The sequence below is a fragment of the Trichosurus vulpecula genome, chromosome 7 (assembly GCF_011100635.1).
Source record: "Trichosurus vulpecula isolate mTriVul1 chromosome 7, mTriVul1.pri, whole genome shotgun sequence".
NCBI classification, from domain to species: domain Eukaryota; kingdom Metazoa; phylum Chordata; class Mammalia; order Diprotodontia; family Phalangeridae; genus Trichosurus; species Trichosurus vulpecula.
This window is the reverse complement of record NC_050579.1, coordinates 74588670-74608163: the sequence shown is the minus strand read 5'-3', so window position 1 is coordinate 74608163 and position 19494 is coordinate 74588670.

Below are 19494 nucleotides of genomic sequence, written 5' to 3'. Positions count from 1 at the left end.
ATGATTGGAAAAGGGCAAATGCCACAATTTTTAAAATAGAGAAGAGGGTAAAATCTCCAAAGGATAGACTTATAAACTTCACTTCACTTCTTCACAAATTTCTCAAACCAGGTAGTTTAAAAAGTGGCTTAGGAACATGTTGAAAAGAAAAACATGATAATCAAGAGCTGTCATTACATCATAAGGAACAGATCCTATCAGAAGAACCATATTTCTGTTTTTGACAAGAAAACTTCATAGGTCAAGCCAAATTTTAGACATAATTTACCTGGATTTCAGGGCAAATAAATGGTGCAGTGGATGGAGTGCTGGGTTTGGGAGTCAGAAAGACTTATCTCCCTGAGTTCAAATCGGACCTCAGATACATACCAGATGTATGACAAGTCACTTAACCCTGTTTGCCTCAGTTTCCTCAACTGTAAAATGAGTTAGAGAAGGAAATGGCAAACCATTTTATTATCTTTACCAAGAAATCCCCAAATGGGGTCACGAAGAGTTAGACATGACTGAAAAGATTGATCAACAACAATCTGGGTTTCGGCAAAAAAGTTGGAAAATTCTCTCATGCTGTTCCAATCGGTTAGATGGAGAGATGTGGGCTAGATTAGTTATAGAAATGGTTGAAATCTGAAAATTATACAGTAATTATGAAAGGAGCTATGTTATCATGGAAAGAGGTTTTTAGTGGAGTTCCCTAGGGAATAGTTCTTGGCCTTGTGCTGTTCTACATTTTACCAATAACTTAGATATTGCATGGATGGTGTGCTTATCACATTTGCCGATGATATAGTGCTAGGAGGGGTAGCTAACACATTGGATGAGAGAGAATCTCAGCAGGCTATAAAAATGATCTGAATTTAGTTAGATGAAGTTTAATAGTGGTAAATGTAAATTTCTACAAGGGTTCAAATAGTCAATTTTACTATTATAAGATGTGTTGGAGATGACAATTCATGTGTGATTTTGTATGGATTGTGAAGTCAAAAAGAGTCAGCAGTAACACGTGGAAGTCAAAAAAATCTCTTTCTGTCCTACATTGTATTATAAAGGCATATTGTCTAGAATGAAGTTTGTGATAATCTCACTATTCTCAACCTTGATCAGACCACATATGAAATATCGTGCTCAACTTGGGGCATCATATATTAGTAGAGGATGTTAATTGACTAGAATAAATATAGGAGAGTCCAACCAGGATAGTGAGACTACTGGAAATCATACCATGTGAAAATCACTTGAAGGCATTGAAAATATTTTATTTTGAGAAGACTTAGACTAAGGAGAGATGATAGTTACCTTCAAGTATTTGAAGGAGGCTCATATGCAATAGAAACAAAATTTGTATCACTTGGCCTCAGAAGCCAAAATAAGGAACAGTGGGTAGAAGTCACACGTATACACACATGTGTGCATGTGTGTATATACACATACATATATGTATATGTGTGCATGTATGTATGTATAATCAACCAGAACTATCCAAAAGTGGAATGGACTTCTATTCCCCTTACTAGAGACCTTCCAGCAAAGTCTAGACAACAATTTTGGAATTAGGTGAAAAGTAATATTTTCATTTATTCTATGAATAAATGTTTTCAGCATCTGTTGTAAGCTCTAAAAATACATAAAATTTTAACATATGTTTGGGAAATACCGAACACCTTGATTGAGGAAAGCCTCCAATGTTTTATTTTGTTCTACTGAGTCAACTGATTTTTTAAATTAATAAACATAGACACAGTGGGCTTTTATTAAGATCTTTCCACACTTCTTTATCCACTGCATGACATTAGATATGGATATTAGGAAATCAGCTTTGGAAGCCTGCCTGGTACATTCTCATGAGAGGGAGCAGGGGAGAGTGAATGGAGTGGATGATTTGGAGTCTGGAAGACTGGTGTCCAAATTGTCACCTCAGTCACCCACTAGATGTATGACCTTGGAGAAGTTGCCTGACCTTTCTGATATTCAATTTCCTCACCTGGAAAATACACATAACAATAGCATCTTCCTTTTTGGGGTTGTTTCAGATGAGGTGGTGTATGGAAAGTATTTTGCAAACCTTCAAGTGTTATTTATAGCATAGGTCTTCATATAATCTCCAGAGAATCAATGAAGATGTTAAAATGTGTATGTTCAACATCTTATATACGATCACAGATTTTGAAGTGGAAACTACCTTAGATGTTACTTAGGCCAGCCCTTTTCTTTCACAAATGAGGGGAGGGAGGCCCAGAGAAGGGACTTGCTCAGAGTCATAGAGTTGAATTGGAAACAAAATGGCGTAGAAGATAGGATGCTGGACTTCAAGTCAATGGGACTTGAGTTTAAATTAAGCCTCAGACACTAGCTATGGAAGTTAACTTTTTGTGCCTTAGTTTACCCCTCTGTAAAATGAGAAGGTTGGACATGATCTCTAAAGTTCCTTCTACCACTAAATGATCTAGCTCTTAGCATAAATGATATGATGTGAAGTAGAAGTTCCAGCATTTGAATCCAGGTCCTTTGACTTCAAATAGCATGTGTGTTTTTTTTTTCACTCATACCCCACTGCTTCAATGCCAACTATTATTATCACTGAATTATCATTGGGGATGCCATTAACGTTGGCACTTTTCTCATAACAGTTTTGTCATGCTAAGAAAACAGGCATGCCAGATGGTATTTGCTGATTTCTTCTTGTTCACCTCTTTTGGGTAAAGGCATTATCTGTGATCTTTTCTATTCTTTTGGAATCTTTTTCTCTTTGAGGTATTTTGACGATTAATACCAAGAGATTTCCAATTCTGTTGCCTCTAGCATAGATCTCTTTTGTAAGTAACTTCTCAGGGCCAGCAATTCATTTCAATTTCATCTTAAATACAACTCCCATGTATTCTAAGGCAAAACATGATGTAGTGCAAAGACTTCTGCACCCAGAGTTGAGACCTGTGTTTTAATTCTTAATCAGAACTTAATCTCACTGTTCTTAAAGTGCCTTATCTGCAGAATGGGGATAATAGAGTGCCTTAATAAGCTAAAATCCATAAAGTATTTTAGGTTTTGTCTATAGATTTTTGTATATTATGTGATTTGATCATCATACAGAATCCTGCCTGTGAAATATCTATAATACTAAAAGCATTATTTTCACTTTCCAGATGAAGGAATTTATTCTCAGAAAGGTTTAGAGACTTCTCCAGCTAGGTTTTGCAGTGGATAGAGCACTTGGTTTAGACTTAGGAAGACCTGAGTTCAAATCTGCCTCAGATATTTACTAGTTGTGTGATCCTTATCTGCCTTGATTTTCCCAACTGTAAAATGGGGATAATAACAGCACCTATCACACGAGTTTACTGAGGATCAAGTGAGATATTTGTAAGATATTTGTAAAAGCACGTAGCATAGTGTCTGGCACATGGTAGGTGGTATGTAAAGGATTATTCCCTTCTTTTCCTTTTCTTACCGAGGATTACACAGGAAGTCAGGGTTAGAAGTGAGATTCACACTTGGGTCTTTCTGACTCCAGATATTAGCTCTCTCTTCACTATGGCATTCTGCCTATCATGCATTATCCCAGATCAGTTAAAAAATTACTTAGTAAATCAATGCATTATATAAATACAGCCAATCAACCCATAAACATTTATTAAGCACCTACTATGTGCCAGGCATTATGCTAAGCATTGGAGACACAAAGAGAGCCAAAAGACAGTCCCTGCCTTCAAAGAGCATGCAATCTAGTGCACTGGAAATAGAAGTATTGGAGTTTAATTGTGGTGACTCTACTATTGTGACCACCGAGAATAGATCACTGAACAAATGCTGGAATATCTGTTCTGATTCACATCTATTTGTCGTCCTCCAGTTGTTCTCATCTATAGATGCACTCAGGATGATTTAAGACTAAACTATCTATACAAGCTCATCTTTTCCTCAACAGCTTTTTGGTACTGAGAGTTCTTGGAGATCACCTAGTCCAATTTTTATGGACTTTTACAAATGAGGAAATTGATTTGTGATATTTGCCAATTCTTGTGATGTAAATGCTTATATTGAAACTTAACAATTGGCTCTCCATGAGCTGATATGAGCCAGCTCCAGCATACCCTAGGTTGATCAAAGGCTCAGCTCAACAAACATTTACTAAATACTGACCACATGCTAGATGTTAAAGCAAAAACAAAACTGTACCTCATCTCAGTATCTTGCGCTCTGCTGGTGGTATGGCAGCATTATAAAGTATTGGGAAGTTGTGCAATTTATTATAATGGAGAGGCAAGCTCATCATAAGATCATAGATTTGGGCTTGGGAGGCACTTTAGAAGTAATTCCCTTATCTTACAGAGGAAGAAACTGAGGCACAGGGAAGAAAAGTGATTATTTCGTGTTCATACCAGTAGCAAGTGGCAGAAATTGGTTTTGAACCCCAGTCCGTTGGCTCTCAATTCCATGCTCATTTCATTGTGCCACTCAGATAAAGAATTGCCATAAATTAAACTGGCGTGAGGGAGCATTTCAACTTAGTTAATAAAATGTGAGCCCTAAGAGAAATCCTTAGAGAGAATCTGGTAAAAACAAATGAACAAAAAAAAAACTCCTTATTTTACAAGGGAGGAAAGGGAGACTCTCAAGAGAGGATATGACTTGCCAAAACCAGGTCACATAAGGCACTTCTGGCCGAGTTAGGATTTGAACTTAGGTCTCCAGTATTCCAGCCCAGTGTCTATTCTCCTGCCACCATGCTGCCTCTTCTTGTAATGGCCCATAGACTCTTGGTGCCAGCTCTAAACCTTCTGATAGTACAATACTTAAAAAGATCCTTCTTACTATCTTTCTTTCTGGCATTAGTTCTATGTTTGCGCAGCCAATAATTTGAAACTAGAATAATACAGCATTTCAAATGAAATCATACCAGTTTAATTTATGGTAATTCTTTATCTGAGTGGCACAGGGGAATGAGCATAGAATCATTTTATTAACTAAGTTGAAATGCTACCTCATAGATTGTACCAAAGATCCAATTTGGGGGAAGAGGAATAAACCACAATAGGAGATATAAATGCAGATATAGATTCTCAACATTTGTGCATTGAACTTTTGAGATTTCAAACATTGGGGTGATTTTATTGGTAGCCTCATTTTCACTTTCTGGTTGGAAACTTCCATATTAGTGGCTATGCAAAGTAGAGGAAAAGAAATGAGAGATGAAGTATGAGCAGGTTAGTGGAGTAGCTGGTATCCTACTGTGTGCTTCGCTGGTCTTGTTCACCCTACTGTTGTACAGTAAAGAGTTTTCCTTGCATTTGCTGAATATTTTCATTGTTTGCCTTTAAAACCCAAGTTTTGTGTTTCAGTTGTGCCCCCAAAGCATAGTTCAAGTCTTTGGGGCTCTATACCCAAGTGTGCGAAGTCAGGGAAATTATTTAGTGAGAAAATAAAGGTGTTGGATAAACTTTGTGCCAGAATGTCTGCAGCCACTATTGGCTGGGAGTTTTGGTATTAATGAATCGATGATTCGTTATAGTGGCAAACAGGAAGAAAGATTATAGTTCTGGATGATTGTGGGAACCTAGCCCTGTGTTACTCATAGATTCAAGTATTAAGGTTTGTGTTTTTGACCTTTGTTTTCTAGGAAAATTACTCCCATGAAAACTGAGGATTGACTGTGTGTTTGTGTGCGTGTGCGTGTGCGTGTGTGTGTGTGTGTGTGTGTGTGTGTGTGTGTATTCTGAGTCTCAGACTGCCCAATGGCAAAATAGCATGGCAATGACAACAGTAGCTAAGATTTACAGTGTTTGGTGACTTATAATGCATTATCTTCACAAACATATATTCCCATTTTACAGAAGGCTAGGCTCAGGCACTGATCCTACAGTTATTATACCTATCATAGCTGGTACTTGACCCAAGATATTCCGTGGGAAGACTACCAGTTCTGGAGTCAGAAAACCTGTGCTTGAAATCTCCTTCTAACCTTTGTGGCATTGGGCAAAACACTTAACCAACCTGAGTCTCAGTTTCTTTCTCTGAAAAATGAGGGGTTGGTCTTCATTGCTTGAAGTCCCTTCCAGCACTAGAGCATATGACCAAAAATATATAGCTGAAAGGGATTATATAAATCAACAAACTCAGATCTTTTTTTTTTACAGATGTCACTTATATCAAGAGAGATCATGTGACTTTCCCGAGGTCATATGAGTCAAAGGGAAGAATAAATCCCAGGTATTCTGACAGCCTCACATGGATGATTCAAACCCAGATTTTCTGCCTCAGCTACTATTCTTCCTTACTTGTGGCTTAGGAATACACCTAAGCAGTTTTTTCTCTCCCCCATCCTTTTATGTTCATAATTGCAAATCACCTAGAAAAATACATACTTTTGGGGAGGGAGAGGAGGGATTTTTGTTTCTAATTTAATTCATTTTTTATTCTGAATTTAATGCACCAAATAAATAGTAAAAAAAAGAAAAGAATTGTACATGAAAAAAATAAATAATAATTCTCTATCATGTACAACTTGCTTTTAAACAAATATACAATACATTCAACAAACAACTTACAAAGTCATCCTGTTCTTCTATGATTTCAGCTGACCTTCCTTCTTTTCTAGTCATTGGAAAAAAAACAACAACAGTAACACACTTCAAAGACTCTCTTTCCTTTCTTTGGTTTTTTAGTACCCTTTACCAGAGACTCCTTTCTTTCTTACTTCCCCTAATATTTTCAAAATAAAACAAAAAGAAACAAAATTGTTATAACAAATATTCAGAGTTAAGCAAAACAAATATTTCCATTGCCCCTACCTGAATTTATGTTATCTTGTGATGAATCTTGAGCCTATCACCTCTCTGTCAGAAGATGGAAACATGTTTCATCATTGGTCCTCTGGAATAGTGGTTGGTTATTGCATTAATCAAAATCCTTAAGTCTCTCAAGGACTTTAGTTGGTTTTCTTTACAAATGCTGTTATTGTATATATCATTCTGCTTGTTGTGCTCATTAGACTCTTCATCAATTCCTACAAGTCTTTTCAGATTTCTCTGAAACTCTCTCGTCCACCATTTTTCACAGAGCAATAATATTCCATTTCATAAATTATAATGTATTTAGCCACTTCTAGTTGGTGGACACTCAGTCTCCAGTAAAGCAGAACTGGAGTAGCACGAAAGAAACATGTACTGGACAAATTTAGATTATCCACCCCAAATGTTCACATGGACTATTTGTACCCTAACTCGTGGTAGAGCATTCCGAGATTGTACTGATCTGATCAGCCACAGTTGGAGGCATTGTAGCTCTAACATAGTCATTTTGGTCCTCTTTGAGGATGAAGGACAACAACCAACCAACCAAGTTTTCTGACACAATAAAAAGAATTATTATGCATATTTTCATCTATATGTGTACTGTTGGTCTTACTTTGATCTCTTTGTGTTATATGCCTAGTAGTCATAATTTAATGAGTTTTTAAGGATAGTTCCAAATTGCTTTCTAGAATGGGTGGACTAATTCACAGCTCCATCAACAGAACATTAATGTGCTGATTTTTCCCAAGCTCTTTCAACAACTGTCCTTTTCTGTTTTTTGTCATTTTGCCAACACCTTAGATGGCAAATGCATTATTAACTGTCTTTTTAAACATATTATACCACATTTAGCTAGGACTCTGTCAAGCTTGTATTGTAAACATATACTCAAAGGCCTCAACCAATAGCAAACTCACTACTTATTGAGACAATCTGTTCTCTTTTTGGAGAACTTGTGGAAAGGTTTTTTTTTGTTTTTCTTTCTTATTTTTCCCATATTAATCTTAATCTCTGTCTCTTTAGTCTGAGTTTTACTTTGTTTTCTTATGTGTTTCTTCACCTAAAATTTACTTTTTGGTCAAACATGAGGAGAAGAAAAGGGATTCCTTAATTTCTTCAAGAGAAAATTCTTTCATATAAAGCATCTTAATTTAAATTTAATTTAATATAGGAGTGTTACAGCCTTTGAGATGAATGTAACAACTGGTACAGCCTTATTTAAAACAACTCTACTTTAAATCAGATGACTTTAGGAAATTCTCAGCATTCACAGACAGTCTTCAGGATAGCTTTCCATGGAGATGCATGGACAATATACAATCTATTATTAGATCATACTAGAGTCAAAAACCCAGAATTATGAATCTCCTTGTACTAAAATCATAAGGCAAGATTCAGGAACTGTGGAATAGGTCAGAAACAAGGCATTAGGAAATAGCAGACAGACTTGGCTTATGCTACAAGGTAGTTTTCTGGGCTTTCTGCCTTCTTGATGAAAAATATCTTGGACTTCTTCCAGGCAGGAGACTAGAAATTTGGCCTAGTAGTTTGGGCCTAGAGACAAAGTTTAAGACCTTCCTCCTTAATTGTTGTGAGAAATTACATTGGAGGAAGTGGAAGAATTTTGAACTTCGGACTTTGTTTCAGAGGATCTCGCTTACAGTCTCAGCCCTTCAATATTTTTAGCTTTTTGGCTGTAGATAGGTCATTTAACCTCTCCAAAACTCAGTTTCTTCATCTTCATCAATTTCTTCATAAATATAATGGCTCTTACACTACCTAACTCAAAGTCTTTCTCCTTTCAAGTCCATCCTTCACATGGCTGACAAAAATACCTCCCAAACGCACAGATCTGACCACGTCAGTCACCCTATTCACAAACCTGCCAATCAATCAATCAATTAACACTTATTAAGCTCCAACTGTGACATTGTGCACTGTGATACATAGCAGATATCAAAAGAGACAAAAGACAGTCCCTGCCCTCAAGGAGCTTATAATCTAGTGGCAAAGCCAATATAAAAACAAATATATACAAAGCAAGCTACATATAAGATAAATAGGAAATAATTTAAAAAGGGAAAACACTGAAATCAAGTGGGGTTCAGGAAGGCTTCCTGTACTATTGCTTCTAGGATAAAATAAAAACTGCTTAGGCTTCAACTTATACTCCTCTATAGCCTGGCCCCAACTAGGCTTATTTCATATTACTCCTCTTTACACACTCAGCATTTTAGTGACATGATGGTGCATGTTTAACAACTGACTTTCTACAGGGAAAATGTACATATGGCACATTTTAAAAAAAATCTACGTGATTGAATTTTTCTTCATCACTTTTTAAGTCAAGATAATCAACAAAACAATAAATTAAGTCCTTTTTTATAGTGTTAGCTTATTTCTAAGGTACGAATGCTCACACTGAATATTTAACAACCTGCTTTCAAGAGCTGCCTCTAACATACCCTTGACTCTGGTCTAACTAAACTGCTAACTGATCCTTCACCTTGATGTGTCATTGTCCACCTCTTTACTTTGCATTTTGAGGCCTGGTATGCCACCTAGCTAGTAAGTGTGTGGCTGCGTTTGAACTCAGGTCATCCTAACTCCAGGGAAGTTAGGTGGCATGGATGGAGTCAGGAAGATTCATCCTCTTGAGTTCAAATCCAGCCTCAGACACTTGCTAGGTGTGTGACCCTGGGCAAGTCACTGCACCCTGTTTGCCTCAGTTCCTCATCTGTAAAATGAGCTAAAGAAGGAAATGACAAACCACTCCAGTATCTTTGCCAAGAAAACCCCAGATGGGGTCGCGAAAAGTTGTACACAACTGAACAACTTCCTAACCTAGCTGCCAAAGCGCCTGAGTTAGAAAGGATCTTAGAAAACCTAGTCCACAATGCAAAGAATTGTAGCAACAACAGCAACCAGGAAAATGAATGCTGAGTAATTAGAATGATTAAGTTTGGTCCTAAGGAAGAGGACAAAAAATGTACCCACACCTCACTTTTTACAGAAAACAGAAAAAAGGCAGTCACTTCCCCCTTTGGACCCTCCTTTTAGGGAGGCCCAGGTATGGAGACTATGGGTTGGGGAACACAGCACATACTATCAAACTTGGTTGACCGGTTGGTTAATTTTGCTGAACTATTTTGTCCTCCCTTTTATATCCTTTGTTACAACGGGTGCCTCTCTGGGGAGGGGAGGAACATATTTGGAAATAAAATGAACACATAAAATTAAGGAAGTCACATAGCCCAATCTCTTCATTTTACATATGAGGAAAACCTCAATGACTTGCCCAAAGTCAAGGTGATTATTAAGTGGCAAAGCAGGGATTTTTAACTTAGGGCCTCTTTCTCCAATTTCAGGAGGCATACACTATTTCTGATCTATCCCACAAAGGGTGAGAACTTAAAATTGCAAGAAGTACCATCCATGCCAACCTACTCATGATATGAAACAATGACACAGGTACTCATCAAAGTTCTAGCATCAGTTTTATTAATTTTGACTTATTAGTCCTATTCAGTATCCCTCCCCTCCCCTTCTTCTAACCAGCTTATTTAATAGCTGGGACTTCATATCAATTTGTGTTCAATTTTGGATTTAAATTAAAACAACAGTGCCAAGCCAGCTTTTTGGATTTCATTTGGTAGAGCTTCCAGTCTTGTATTAATTTTGACAAAAAAAATCCCTTTAAGTCAAATCTCCAAAAAGATGGCAATTTCAAAGTACAAGCATAAGGATTTTTTGAATGTTCTTTATTTCAATAGGCCTACGCAAAAAGTGCTTCTAAGTTTCCATGAATTTCCTTCTTCTTAGAATGTGTATTGATTTCTCTGGAATAAAATTCTTTCAGCTTTTCTGCGAGTAATAAAGAAGATTCCATGTTACACTTAATGAAGGATTCTTTGGGGCCGAGAGAAAGGCCCCGTATATAGCGGACGAGCTCTTGAACTGAGGTCTAGAAGGAATAGAATTTCTGTCCTTTGTAGATTCTCTCCTTTACAAAGCATTTTCTCAGTATTTTTCTAAAAAAGGTTTTGTAGAAATTGAATAAAATAGCAATCTGCATGGCTGCACAATTTCTATAGTTCTCTAATAGATTGTTCCTGGGAAATTTCATAGAACATTTTGTTACTTATTTTGAGGCTGTGTTATTTTAATTCAGTACTGTCATCTGAATGATAAGCAGTTAGGGCTGAAAATTTTCTGCTTTGCAATTCTCTGAATGTTAACAATTATACTAATTAGCAATTCACAACAAACAGGTCTCAGTCACAGAGGATCATTTCTGCCACATTCTGCCCAATTTTAACATTATGAGTAAAGCTCTAGCCAGTGTTGCTGTTTTTAAAATGCGCCTCCATGATCAGAGCTCCTCCCAGCTCCCATTCAGATCTACAGGAAAGCACAAAGCCATGAGATGCAAAACCAAAGAAAAAATTATCATTTCTATTAAAACATATGCTTGTATTCCTGATTCACTCCCTACAATTATGTGCCAAGTGAGTCAGACCTCTTATCTTCCATTTTAATGCCACGAATGCAGCCGTCTGCACAGTATTTAAAAAGGAAAAAAAAAAAAACTGCCCGGGTAAAATCTGTTCCTATGTTACTCTCTGGCCACAAGTTACACAGGGTAGCAGAAATGGAAGGGCAGGGGATTTAGTCACGGAGATCCATGGCTGGAAGTATAACTATCTGCAATCATCAGAAAGCCTGAAGTACCAGCTTCTGCCATGTGAAGGTAATTGTGTGAGTGATAAAAATGAGGATTTCTGGGCTTTTGGAGCCACAACTAGAATGGGAAAATGGGACTTTGTTCCAGGGTGCCACCATCATCAATTCCTCACATTGCCTCCCATATTAATTCTGTTGCCAAGGACAGTTGATTTCACCTTCACAATGACTCTCCTATATGCCCTATTCTCTCCTCTGATGCCACCACCACCCTGACACAGGGCTTCATCAACTCATATTCTGACTGTTGCAATAGCCTACTAGTCAGTCTGCCTGCCTCAAGTCTCTCTCCACTCCAATCTGTCCTCCATGCAGCTGTCAAAGTGATTTTCTTAAAGCTCTGGTGTGATCATGTCACCCCACCCACCTACTCAATAACGCAACACCCTATGACCTGGAGGATCAGATATAAAATCTTCTGTTGAGGTTCAAAGCCCTTCATAACCTAGGCCCCCTTTCCAGTCTTCTTATGCCTCACTCCCACAAGGTACTCTTTAATCCAGTAACATTGACCTCCATGAATAAGTCATTCCATTTCCTTTTGTTGGCTGATCGTCCTGCCTGGAATGTTCTCTTTCCTGATCTCTGTCTGCTTGCTTCTGTGGATTCCTCCAAGTCCCAATTAGAATTTCATCTTCTAGAGGAAGCCTTTCCCAACCCTACTTAATTCTATTGCTTCCCCTCTGTTAATCATTTCCTAATTATCCTTTATATAGCTAGTTTGTAAATCTTTGCTTGTTGTCTCCCTTATTAGATTGTGAGCTCCTTGAGGACAGGGACTATCTTTTTGTATCCCCAGTGCTTAGCACCATGCTTGACACATAGTAGGTGCTTAATAAGTGTTTATTGACTGACGACCTGGTAGGTGGGGAAATGTGTCATACCTTCCTCGAAGATCCACCTTCCGCTCTTCCCTACATTTCACTTTACAATCTCCCAGTAGCATAGCAGCATAATTGTCCTGCAGAACTTTCTAGGGGATGAGTTGCCCTCTTCCAACATAACTGACCCACTGATAAGTTCATCTTATTTACTGCATCAATCCCTTTCTCCCATGGATTTATTTTATCTAGTGCTATCCCTCCCCCATCAAACTAAATTTGTACTAGATGAAATTTTGTTTAGTTATTACTCTTGGCTTATTCCAGTTGTTGAAATTTGGGGGTTTGGAATGGTTTTTTTTTCCTGTGTTGTTATAGGTAAAGCCCTAGCATTAGTCTAGTATTTAAAGATAGTTGAGAGAGAGAGACAGAGAAAAAAAGAGACAAAGAGGCATAGAGAGAGATGCAGAGAGAGATGAAGAGAGAGTTAAGAGAAAGAGACAGAGAGATATAGAGAAAAAGACAGACCAACCGACACACACAGGGAGAGAGAGAGAGAGAGAGAGCGAGAGAGAGAGAGAGAGAGAGACAAAGACAAAGTGTTGAGAAAAAGAGAGAGACAGAGAGAGAGAGGAAAGAGACAGAGACAGAGAGAAAGAGAGAGTTAGAGAGAGAGACAGAGAAAGACAAAGGTAGACAGAGAGAGATAGAGAGACAGAAAGAGAGAGAGACAGAGAGATGGGGGAGGCGGGTGCTCAGTGGCTAGCAAAATGGAGATTAGTCACTTTCTCTGGACCTCTAAAATTCTAAACCTCAAAAAACCAAAACAAACCAATTAAGACATGTAGAACAATTATAGCTTCATCCATTAAGTAAACAAAAAAAGACTACCAACAAGATTAAATACTTAAAAATTAATAATTTCTCATCATTAAAATACTTACTTAGTACCCTTTCCCTGACATCTCCCATAAAACTTTAGCAAAGACACACTGACTCATGAACTTGGGCCTTAGCCCCATTTTAGGATTCCTTTCTCTTGATCCCTCAGCTGCAGAGTCTCTATGGGAGTCACCCACACCTGTGTCTGGCTAGCTCCACTTGGAGACTAGAGGGGAGGGATAGAGTTAAAAACATACCTTCTGACTAGGGCTCTATCAAAATTTTTGGGAATCCTAAAACATACTTTTTGCCCTGCCTTCTCCCAAGCAAAAAGCATCAAATATTGGTTTAGCTCAGCCAGAAAAAGAAAAAAGGAGAGAGAAAAAAAGAGATTACAACAGAGGACCAGTGGGTGCATTTGTGTTGGTCCAGAGGTAAATATGATCTTCTATCAAACTTAAAAAAATTAATACCGATACTGGATAAATTATTCTTAAAAACTGGGAAAGGAAACAATCTACTAATCTTTTTAATGAAACAAATATGGTCCTAATACCTGGGCTAGGGAAGGATAAAAGAAATAAAGAGTACTATACACCAATTTTCTTAGTGAGTAGTGCTTAGAAAAAAGTTAATAGAATCTTGGCAAAAAAGATGACAATAACATCAAAAAATCATTCACATGGCTATCATGTTTCTTGCTTTCTCAGTGGTCAGAGGGTGGGGTGGGGAGAGGGAGACAATTTGGAACTGAAAATAAAATCTAAGAAAATTTATTTTTAAAAATTCCTTACGATGAAATTGGCAGGTAGGTAGGGCATGTGGATAGAGTGTGGAGCCGGGAGTCAAGAAGACTTTTCTTCCTGAATTCAGATCCAGGCTCAGATACTTACGAGCTCTATGACCCTGGATAAGCCACTTAATCCTGTTTGCCTCAGCTTCCTCATCTATAAAATGAACTAAAGAAGGAAATGGCAAACCACTCCAGTATTTTTGCCAAGAAAACTCCAATGGGGTCACAAAGAGTCAGACACTACCGAAAAAGGAAGAACTGAAGTGGTCAGGTTGGATTTATACCAGGGATGCAAGGATGGTTTGACATTTTGGAAACAATAAAATTACATTAAAACAAAATCATTCAGAACCGTATGAGTATTTCAACAGATGCAGAAAAAAGTCATTGACAAAGTGCAATATTCATTTGTGCTAAAAACTCTACAAAGCATAGGCAAAGTATCTTTGATACGATTTTTTGAAAAGTACCCATCTAAAATTAAAAACTAGCATTATATATAATGGAAAAGTGTAGAACTATTTGCAACAAATACAAGAGTGAAGTAAGAATGCCCCCTTCTCCCTTTCCTATTTGAGATGGTTCTAGAAGCTCTAGAAATAGAAAGGAAGGAAAAGAAAGAAATAAAAGAAATAAAGCTACGCAAAGAGGAGACAAAACTATTTGCTGATGAAAATACTATTTTACTTAGAAAATCTTGTGCAATCAGTAAAGCAGACCTCAGGTCATATCTGAGTGTCCCCTAAATGATAATTAGAGAGTGTGATACAGTGGATAGAACACTAGGCTTGCAATCAGAAGTTCTAGGTTTGAATACTGTCTTGGTAGTTACTTTACCCTGAGAGAATTTCTTAATTTCTTTTGACATTGGTTTTCTCCTCCAGGGAATGAAGTGATAGTTCTCAATTACTGTTTCATAAAGTATGATTTAAGGACCCCTGTGAATCTCCAAGATCCTTTCAGGGGATCCACAAGTCAAAACTATCATAATAATACTAAAATGGGCATACTATTTCTGATATGGTAAATATTGATAGATGGAACTCCTATAAACAAAAGCTCTTTGAAAAATGTTCTCAACAATTCTTCAGACTATAAACTGAAACAGCTGAACAAATAGATAGATACACACACATTTTATACACACACACACACACACACACACACACACACACACACGCACACACACACATTTTATATTAGCAAAAAACTGGGAACAAAGTAGATACCCAGCAACTATGCAATGGTTAAACAAATTTTTATAAATTAATGTAATGAAATATCACTACACTGTAAGAAATTCTAAATGTTGTTTATATAGAAAAACATGGAAAGACATATAAATTGATGCATATCAAAGTAAGAAAACTATAAATACTGCAATGATGTAAATGTTAAGAACAACATCAAAATAATAAAAACTGGAACCTATGAAATTATAATAACCAAGTCTGGCCCCCTAAAACATCTAGGGGATTATCGCACTATCTCACCTCACCCTTCTTTGTGGAGTTGGGGGACTATGGGTGTGGAACACTACATACATTGCCAAAATGTTCAATATGTCCATTTGTTTTGCTGAAACTTTTTTGTTTTTTTGTTTTTAAATCTCTATTATTAGAGATTACTCCTTGGGAGGGAAAGGGGAGTAACACATTTGGAAATGCATGTGGTATAAAATAAATGATATCAATTAAATTTATTTTCTCAATATCATTAAAAATAAAGATGGTTCAGGACTCTAAGACCAGCTAATACAGTAATTTTGTGGTTCTGGTGCTTTAGTGGTATGGGAAAAAATAGGATAAGACCAAAGCAATGGATCTGGAGTGAAGAATCTGGATTCAAATCATAACTCTACTCTCCACTGCTTGTACCATGATGTAAAAGTTATTTCCTCTCTCTGGCCCTTGGTTTTCTCATCTTTAAGGTAAGGGGACGTAGATTAAGTTATTTCTCAAAGTTCTGTCAATTTCTACATCCCTCACTGCCATGATCTAGTTGCCTTCCCCAGCCCAGTAATGCATGGGACTAAGATTCAGAACATATGCATGCAAATCTATCTCCAGAATTAACAACTGCTTGTTCATGTACAAGTCCTCAAATCCTCAGATTTAAGAATTAGGACAGACCTCAGTGACCATCTAATCCCCAATCTGAACAAGAGTCCCCTCTGCAATATATCTGACAAATGTGCATCCTTCCCTTGCTTGAAGGCCTCCAGTGAGGGGAAAGCCATCTCTTCTTCAGTACAATCATAATCTTTTTGTGCTATGCAGTCATTTCGGTTGTGTCTAACTCTTCATTTACCCCACTGGGGAGTTTCTTGGCAAAGATACTATAGTGGTTGGCCATTTCTTTCTCCAGTTCATTTTATTTTTCATTTACAGATGAGTAAACTTAGACAAACAGGGTTAAGTGACCTGCCCAGGGTCACATAGCTAGTAAGTGTCTGAGGCCAGATTTGAACTCAGGAAGATGAGTCTTCCCGACTCCAAGCCTGGCATTCTATCCACTGTGCTGCCCAGCTACCCCATACATTTCAGTGGAAACTGTACTGAATTGGAAGTGAGAGGACTTTGAGCAAGTCAATTTTTCTATTTGGGCCTCACTTTCTTCGTCCATAAAATGAGAGTGTTGGATCAAATGACCTCCAAGTTTCCTTCAAACTCGGAGTCTATTATCTTACGAATGTCAGTCTCTTCACCTGTTAAACAAGGACGGTGATGCTACTTTCTCTCTCATGGAATTGGTGCCAAGGAAGGGCTAACTGCTATAGAGATGTGAACTTTAATCATTAATCTATCCTTCATCGAACCAAATCCCCCCAAATTAATAAAATTTACAAACCTTTCGAAATATATTTTAAGTGTGGCTTATGTATTCTGGCCTCTCTATCCCAGGGTTGGGCAGGCTGCACCTGCCTTTCAGAGTTCTGGAGTACTTGGAAGGGTTTGTGGAGATTCTTATTTACTGCTTTAGGCTCCATCCCCCACCAGCTGTGCACCCTCCCCCATGTTGCCCCATTGTTAGGGGAGAGTGGCTAGGACCCAAGTTCCATCTAACCACTTGACAGCACTTAGCTTTTACAAAGGCATGCATACAAACACACACACACACACACACACACACACACACACACAAACGTGTATAGATATATTTGTGTATAAATATGTACAGTATAGATAAAATTGTATATATACTATATATGTGTGTGTGTAGCTATATAGGTGTATATATGTATGTATATTCTCTCTCTATATATATATATTATACACACACACACACACACACACACACATATATATGTATGTATGTGTGTGTGTATATATATATATACATCCAAGAAAGAAAAGAAAATTGCAAATAAAAAAGGAACAATCATTTCTCCCCAATGACTCGGAAGCATACCTTCCCCTACACCACCCTGATCTCTGGGGAAAATAGGTTCATTCTCAGCTCAGTTCCTACATAGCTTTGTTCCCATCAGTTCCCATCCAAAGGAGGTCTGATTGCTGAATGAGTTCTTCCCCCAGAATCCCTTGCCCTGGGCCATGAAGGTTATTCCTGAAGGTCCCTTGCTCATTGGGGTATCAATGCTCTGCTGGCTACAAAACAGGCTTTGAATCTTTTCCCAAGACTTCTGGATTCCTGGAGGCCAGCTCTCTCTTTCTTTTAAAACTCACAAGGTTGGGAGCTTCCAAATAAAAAGAACAAACACCAAGGCACAAGTTCTAATTTTGTGTTTTTCATGAGGACACATTTCAGCCACGGAAGGGAGAAGACCCAAGGCCTCTGCCCCTACAAAATCATTTCTCAGTGGATAGTGTGAGCTAAGGAATTCAATTGATTCACCAAGAGAGCAGTCGTAGTGGAAGCTGGGCCTTCACAGCTTCTCCCAGTGCTTAGGTGAGAGGAATCAGCTACAAAATGCAGCAATGCATGCTCCACCGTCTCTCCCAGATAATTCTATTCTGCCTCATCATGCCTCTCCAGGAACCAGGCTTCTCTAGCATATATCTGAGGCCTTCTGCATATTCATCAGACCCCTATTATGTAAGATTATATTCCATTAAAACCCTACATTGAAATTTCAAATTTCCTCAACATATGAAGTACCTCCTGACTAAGGTTTGTGAAATAGTGATTATAAAAACCAATCCTCCCCATGGAGGTTATAATATTAAAAAAAATAATTTTAAGAGTATCAAAAGTGTAAGGTACACAACATATTCTAGTTGAGCAGGACCCCACATGTATTTTAATGGTCTATTGGGAAACAATCATATAATGAAAGAGGTTGGCAGCTTCCCACTTCTCAAGTTTACTGGAATAACATTGTTTAGTGTTGTTCTCATTTTCCCCCTATGATTACCCTAAATCATAAATGCCATTAATAAATAATAATGATATGCCACCAAAGTAGTTTCCTACCTATGACTTCACCTATCTAGTTAGACTTTTTTTTAGTAGGTTCTGCGCAGAAAGTCACACGTAATATTCCATACAGTTCCACTGAAATACAAATGCATAACATTTTATTGTGTCTAGACTGGTTGTTCAAACATAGAAAATTATACTTTAGAGTCTGAGTGACTCAGTAAATCAATGATGTTTACAAACAACAAACATTTGGAGTTGGCCCTAGGCAGGAAATATGTGTCATTTAAAAAACTGTGAATGAAGAAGTCAACGCAGAAAGGTGAAATAAACCAAAAGAATGATCCTGTTATTTGGTTTCTTACTCCTAGGTGAAAATATCTTTAGTTAGTTGTCCCATGATCATAAGATCACAGATTCAGAGTTAAAAGGGCTTTTAGGTTTTAATAAGTCCAACTCCTTACTGAGGTCCAGAGAAGTTAGGGGACTTGTCCAGGGTGTCACAGATAGTAGGTGCTAAAGCTGAGACTTAAAACCAGGTCATCCAGACCCCAAGGTCAGCTCTCTATTCTCTTTGTCAGATCTCAAAACTTTTTGGTCTCAGAATCCATTTATACTCTTAAAAATTACTAAGAACCACCTCCCCCCAAAGAGTTTTTGTTTATATGCGTTATATTTATTGATAGTTACCAAAGTAGAAATTAAAATGTCTTAGTGTTATTAAGAAAATAGTTTTGACCTTGTAGAATCCCTGAAAGGGACTTTGAGACCTTTAAGTGTCTCTGGATCACACTTTTAGAACTACTGCTTTATGTCATGTTACCTAATCTTTTGTATGGAACATTTATCTCCGAAGTAGGGGTCATGGCATTCCCCTAAACGATGCATGAGCAGCCAATTAGAGGGAGGGAAGATGGATTGAATTCCACTCTCCCTGCAGTCATAGTCCTTGTCTTCAACACAACCTCCCCCCTTTACCTTTCACTCATTACCCCTTAATACTTCTCTATTCTCCCCTTTGATCAAATGACCCAATCTCCCCACTTCTGCCAGGCGATTGGCCCCTCGGGACTGTTATAACAACCAT